Here is a 7,590-nt window from a genome sequence, read left to right as displayed (position 1 = left end):
ACCGCGGGGTCCAATCGTAGAGCATGCATCATTGAACCGCTGGATGTAGCCCCGGATGGACTCTCCTTCCCTTTGGACTACTCCGAAGATGCTCTCCTCGGTTCTAGGGCACCACTTGCTGGTAACGAAGTGCGCGGTGAAGACCTGCACGAACTGGGTCCAGCTTCTTACTGATCTGGGGGCCAGGTTCCTGTACCAGGTGCGGGCCACCCCTTTGAAGGTGGTAGTGAAGGCCACACACATGCATGATTCACTAGCCCTTGCCAGGTGCATTTGGGACTGGAAGGCATCGACGTGGTCGTTGGGGTCGAAGGACCCATCATACTTGTCTAAAGGGGGGAGTTTGAAATCTCTGGGCATGGGGACTGCAAGGAATTCTGATGAGAGGGGGGAAGGGACTGAGAGAATAGGGGCAGCTTTTGCCTCGTTCGAGCTTGTCTCTTCTTTACCTTGGAGCTCGGGCAGGACACGGGTGCCAGTTTGGCGACTTCGTCGGCGTCTTCGTTGCTGAGTGGGCCTGGTACTGGCGCTGCTGGCCTCTGTGTTGCCGAGCTCGATGGGCCCAGACTGTTGGTAGTCCGCCGCTAGGACGCTGAATCGGTTCTCTGTGAGCGGGAGCTCAGACTTGGAGTGCTGAGGGGCTGACTTGGTGGGCGAGGTTCCCGACCCGCCGGCGAGGTTCCCGACCCGCCGACGAGCTGCGAAGCGGGGGTGATTTTTCTTTCCCCCCGGCCCGGGGATGAGGCCTAGCTCTTGGGGGGGTTCTGAAGTTGGGAGGCTTCTCCTCGATGATGGCGTCCACCCTGAGGGGAGGGCTTAACCGGCTTTGGAGCGGGGTGCCGAGGTGGAAGCTGTGGTTGGTTCAGAGGCAGTTGGGGGAACTATTGCTGATAGTGATACTGAGAGATGTGGTGCAGTACTTGGTGCTGCTGGAGCTGATGCTGCTGGAACTGCTGCATTTGGGCTTGCATTGCCCGCATGCACTGCATCAAGTCATCAAACTGGTTTTGGCTAATCGCCAGGGGGACAACAGTTGGTTCACGGGCGCCACTGTTCGTGGCGCATTCAGGCTGGGGATCCCATCCACGGGAAGTGGGGATGGTGAACTGTCTGATGCACACCACGGGGACTTGAAGTTGTTCCCCGGTGGTGTTCATCTCCGTGCTACGTCCGACATTGCTGGAAGAAGCCATGAGTGTTGGGGTTTCTTGGAAAAAATGGGTTATGAGAGTTTTAGAGGGTGGCTTTTAGAAGCGTTTTCCACAGACGACACCAATTGATGGAGCGCAATCCGGCCGGTCCTACCTGTCAACGATCTTGCCTTTGGCTGGAGCAAAAGGTGCTTGAAACGGAGAAGAAAGCAAGTAATCTCTAGGGAGGAACCCGGTGAGAGTGCTTCAAAGCTCAAGTTAGTATTTCCTCAAAGGCAAGATAAAAAACCAGATGGCGCAAAGTTATCACATACCTCCTTCTTGGGGGGGAAGAGAGCCTTTTATAACCACTTCGTGCACTCACTCCCAAGCTCCTGTCAGGTCGGGTATCATTACCTCTGCACTTCTGCCAGTTCGGGTGTCATCACCTCTACAGGGGCAGACAACTGCCACTGCTCTCTTTGTCGGAGCCGTCTCTGTGACTGGAGGTGGCGGTGGCAGGTGGCCGTTGAAGTGCGGCTGTCAAGCGTCAGATCCTAAGTCAGTCAGGTGTGTCGCCTCAGGATACAGACTCCTTTGGTGTCAGGTCAGGTACGGTTGTTCAGTTCGGCATCCTGGAGACGAAGTGCTGGAGTGGTGTGCGAGGTGAAGTCTTGAGTTCGGATAGAGGTGTGGCCCGAATTGCCCTAGGGCAGGCTAGTTCGGGTTGTTGCCCTTTGCACTCCTCGTAAGGCTCGGGATCAAAGGGAGAGTTCGGACTCCTTTTGGGGAGCTCGGACCGCTGGTTCCTCCTCTCGGAGCTCGTGCCTTAGCGTACTGCCGTGCCGAGCTGTTGCTTTTGCCACCTGTTGAGTGGTCAAGAGGTCGGGCCAAATCTTCCTTCATCAATAATCTTCTCCACCTTCACTTTATTCCCAACTATTTGATCAATACTTGTTGCCACATATACAACCTCGGTTTTAGTGGGTAAAATGCAGAGTATTGACACAACAACTTACCTCACCTGTCTCTCCATCCAACAGGTCATCGCCCATGCAGTTAAATTGGCACCCTTCCCTGTCGATCACAAGAATGGAATTTACCTGATCCTAATGCCCAACTACATTACCACTCAGGATTCCATCGCCCTGCTCGAACCACCTCATCTTTGCCATTAAAGTTAGGAAGGTAACATTGGGTTTTTTAAAAAAAAAAAATTATATGTCATGTGGTGTTACGTATATACGAATTTTAGCATAATATTAACAAACACTAATAGTAACGGTAGAGCTAGTCAATTGTTAGAAATATTAGGGATGGTTTAAGAAAATAATTAAATAATAAGGATATGATTTATCAATTAAATACACATAGGGGTAGTTTAAAAAATTTGCCTAATAGAAAACCACTTGAATATTCCCTCAACTTTTTGTTTTATTTTCTATAAAACCAAGCATAGCTAAATCATCCAACAATCTCGTATGTGACAACTTACTTTGGGGCTCCCATTTTCCTATCATCTACATTTTAACCAAACATTTTTGGCAAGTGTTTGTGGGCAATTTTTAACTTAAAAAAAAATAAAAAAAAAAATCAGACTTGGCATAGTTATAGATGGTGTTTGGGACTGATGCCAATTTCTTAGAAATCGGTGCCACATCAGTGATTAAAAAATTGATGATTATCTTGCTGTTTGGTTGGTATGGTAAAAAATTGATTATTAAAATCAGGATGAAAAGAAAGAGAAATAACCATTTCAATGATTCCTCTTTAGGCCAATTCTGAGTTTTTTTTCAGATGACGTGGCACCTGACATGGATAAGGAGAATTTCCATAAAAAAAAAATTGTTAATAATCATTACAATACCAACTCATAAACGCTTTTTAAAAAATCTGTTGGACATAACAGCAATCATTACCAAACAAACAATTTGTTTGATTTATGAAAAATCTTATGAGAAAAAACAATCATCAATTCCAAACACTTCCATAATCAATTTACAAAAGCTCAAACGCAAGGTCTGATCTGGCCGTGTTGGGCTTATGTGGACCATATTATTGGACACGTGGTCCCTATCCATGCCTACTTGATCCGGTTACGATTAGGAAGCCTTTTTCCAAAAAATAGTTCTGGATTTTAACAACTGGAGAGAGAGATCGTATCCAAATCCAAAAGTCCAAAACCATGGTTTTCAAAACTGGACTGTACTGGAAAAACCGGGAATCAATCATGATTCCATTTTCCCAGAAAATTGTATTTTTTTCAAAAACAATTGATTTTGGTCAGCAAACCATGACCTGGGCGGTTAATTATTCGAACGGTTCAAACGATTTTAACTGTTTTTTATTTTTTTAATTTTTTGTTAGAATGGACCAACTATTCAACCCAAGAACCAAACCACTGACCGATTTGTTCTCCGGTCGGTTTTAAAAACCATGTCCAAAACTACCTTGTGCTTTTTTTACAACTCCCTTGTAATTGGTAAATCCTAAACGACTTCATTCGAATTTCTAGTTCTAGCATGTCTAATGTCTCCGAGTATTTTATCTCTGGGCCTAGAGAAGCCAAATCAATGGTCCAGATCAATCAAGATTAGCGTCAGAGTTCTTTATCCTTTTATTAACGTATTGTTCTCATTGATCCCATCGTTTATCTGTTGTTCAATTCTTGATCTGACGGGAGTTTTGTTTTATATTTTTTTATTTGTGCACTTGGGCTATTCAGGAAAGAAATTTTAGGATTTTAATAGGATGAAGATATATCACGGGGTCCATAGCTCAGTGGTAGAGCATTTGACTGCAGATCAAGAGGTCACCGGTTCGAACCCGGTTGGGCCCTTTCCTCATTGTTTTTTGAGATTCATTCAATACCAATTATTTTAAAATGCTAAATACACATATAATCGACAAATTAGAATGGCGCAGCGGAAGCGTGGTGGGCCCATAACCCACAGGTCCCAAATCGAAACCTGGCTCTGATATTCGGAGAAAGGCTTTCGTAAGCTGTGGTTTTTTCCATTTTTCTTCTTCTGTCTAAATCCCATATAGGTTAAACATACTCTTTCGAAAACGTTTTTAAGTCGCGCAAAAAAAATATAGGCACGACCTTACTTGAACAAGATCTGTGGTCTGGTTACTGACCATTCATCTGTCGAGAATCGTTCCAATCGAGCATTGTGTCTGGATGAGTTGGTCGTGCTCGTGCGGTTGTCCGACAGACTTCCACCTTTTTTACCATGATTTGTTTTTGGTGAAATTACTTGTAAACGAAGGGAAGGGTAGGGAAACCTATATTAGTTTAAACGCTTGATTGCACACTAATTCAACAACCATATATAGAACCCAATAGGGAAAATCGTTTTTTAATGGAACCTTGGTAATGTTATACTAAATCTATGGTAAAAAAGATATTAATTCTAGATGATGATAATGATAATAATAATATATTCAATTTTTTTATAAATTTTAAGTATTTATATTTTGTATTTATTTATTATTAATCAAATATATATTACAAAATCTAAATATAATTACATAAGCACCTCAACCACATATGTAATAATATGATTGAATTGTTAAGTTTCAAGTATCATTGACGTGCTTACCTGGTTGGCTAGACTTTTCTTTTTGTAGCGTTTTTATCTTTTTGATGTATTTTTTTTTCTTTTGTTCATTATCAAAAAAATGTATGATTTAAATAGTGGAAATTGGATGAGGTGAAAAGTAATATTTCAATTTACAATTTAAAACTTACAATTAAATAGTGTAAATATAGAATTATAGATGTGTTTAAATTTTTTACAATTTTTTGTATTTTTGTGTGTAAAAATAACTATGATATATTACATTTACTTTTTGTTTAATATGATAAATATATGATATTATACATGCGCCTGAATGCTTTTTTTGCAAAATTTATGTATTTTTTTCATTTTTTTATTTTTATATTTTATTAATTTTTATTATTTATTTATAACATTAAATGTTAACACATTTAACCCAAAAGTTAAACTATTTATTATTAATTTCTATATTTCATTGTTGGTCAATTCTAAATTATGTATTTCATTTTCATTATCAATAAAAATAATAGAGAAGTATGGACAAGCCCAATGCATATTTCTTATTTTCATTGCAGAGCTATAAACATTCAAAATGTCAAAAATCTCCACTCTACACACCAATGCCCGCTCGTGAATTGGCATTAATTCCGAACTGGCACCCACCCCAATTGTACTTTGGGCATAAAAATTCTGACCCTGGGCTGAACCGCCATTCTCCCTAAAAATAATTTGTGTTTATTACACTTATTCTTTTAATTTGATTAATAAAAATATCATAAGTGTGCCTAATTTTTTCTACATTTTCTGTAATTTTCTATATTTATTTCTATTTTAAAAATTTTATTACCTAACTATGACTTCATAGGTTTGATTCGAATGGTTGAATTGCTTAGCTACCACTTGGATAAAAAATGGTTTTGTTTTTGAGTCAATTTTAAAATACATGGGTTTATATTGTTAAAAATATTGGCATAGATCTAATCAATAGCATTTATTAGTGAAAAATAATTTTAAAATATTAGATTTAATTAGAGAAAATGGAATTTAATACCTTAAGTATAAGACTTAATGAGAGGGGGTTAAATGAGGTGGAAAGTAATAAACATTGAAGTTACATTTTCAACCCTTACAATTAGAGATGAATTAAATACACAAATATGAACATTTTAGTAGCCATTAAACCTGACATTAAAGCTATCATAAAATGACTTTTATGCCCTTTCTAAAACAAATAAATATAAGGTAATTTTAGTCTAAAAAATTTTACATTGCATTCACACTTATATATATATATATATATATATATATATATATATAATAATAACAATTTGTATTAGTAAACGTAAAACATTTCAAGTGATAAGCATGATGGACTCTGGTTTGGTAGTGGTGCTTAGACTATAAAAGTTTGGAGAGAATGGTGGTGAGCTATGTGGGGGGTGGTGTGGGGACATGGATAGAGAAAGAGAGTGAAAGGGAAAACGAGAGAGAGAATATGGGTCCCTCCTCTGTTACGATTTATTGGGTTTTGTTACTAACTAGCAGGGACTCGTGCCATGCACAAGCTTTGTTAAGCAAAAGCTAAACAATAGATATGGATGGCAATTTTCCCCATTCCCGACGGGGACCCGACTTCCCCAATCGGACGGAGTTGGGGATGGGGATTGTTTAGGCGGGGCAGGGACGGGGACGGGGATGGGGATTGAGGTCCTCGCCTTGCCCCGCCCCGATTATGTATATATATTTATTATTATATTATTTATATTATATATCAAAACATATTTAAAAAATTATTTATAATTTAAAAGATTTATTTATTTTAAGTAAATTTATTTTTCAAATAAATACTGTTATATATAAAAAATTTTGGGGATTCGGGTCCCTGCCGGGGATCGGGGATGGAGGACAAAATTTATCCCTGACGGGGATCAGGGATGGGGACGGGGGTTACTTTTATAATCGGGGTCGGGGACAGGGATTATGATCCCCACCCCGAACCCACCCCGTTGCCATGCCTAACAATAGAAGAACATAAGAGTAGACAATTGTTTTATATTTAACTTTTTCAATAATTAATAATTAGTTATATTTTATGTACTACCTTTAATAATTTTTTATAATATAAAAATAACAATAATTAATTTCAGCTAGGATTGTTTATTAAATTGATGAAACCAACCAAACTAACCAACCTGACCTAACTCGACCCTAGTTGGTCGGTTTTCTAGTACTATTGATAGGTTTCGGTTCAACAATTTCCCAACCTGACCAAGTTGGGTCAATTTCGGGTCAAAATTTTTAAAAGTTTATTACATAATATCATTATTTAATCTATTTTATTTTTTATATAATATTTAAAGTATGATTTAGTTATTAAGCTTTTTGATATTTATATTTAAAAAATATTTATTTACAATATTATTTAATTGTTTAAATAATTTAATGTTATAATATTATTACATAATTTCATTACTTTAACTATTTAAATTTTAGTTATGTTAAATATTTCATTATTTAAAATACTTAGTTATTTAAATATTTAAATAATATGTAAAATATTTTAAAAAATGTTATTCAAATTTTATTTATTTTAAAGTCATTACGTAATATTAAATATTGTGTCATATAATTATTTAGAAATTTTTAATATTTAATATTTATGAATTTCATAAAAATATAAAATTATAAATAATATAAATATTATTAAATCAATTTTAATTATTTTATATTTTTAATAAATATTTTAAAATTATTATAATATTTAAATACTTCTTAAAGGTGACACGCGTTACACATGCAACCAACCGCCACAAAATTTTGCATGCCAACCAGCTGGTGGCAAATTAGTGACAGCGCAAAAACATGAAAGTACCCTTTAATGCAAAGATGAGCCAAGT

At 37.5% G+C, this 7,590-nt stretch overlaps 1 non-coding gene across 1 annotated transcript; it reads left to right on the top strand.

Moving 5' to 3' along the window:
- Positions 1 to 3,897: 3,897 nt before the first annotated feature.
- TRNAC-GCA (transfer RNA cysteine (anticodon GCA)) lies at positions 3,898 to 3,969 on the top strand. The gene has a single exon. It is a non-coding gene; the product is annotated as a tRNA-Cys (tRNA).
- The last annotated feature ends 3,621 nt before the right edge of the window (positions 3,970 to 7,590 follow it).

The sequence above is a fragment of the Nelumbo nucifera genome, chromosome 2 (assembly GCF_055504915.1).
Source record: "Nelumbo nucifera cultivar China Antique chromosome 2, China Antique-T2T, whole genome shotgun sequence".
Lineage (NCBI taxonomy): Eukaryota > Viridiplantae > Streptophyta > Magnoliopsida > Proteales > Nelumbonaceae > Nelumbo > Nelumbo nucifera.
The sequence above is the reverse complement of the archived record's forward strand: the minus strand, read 5'-3'. Positions and strand labels throughout refer to the sequence as shown.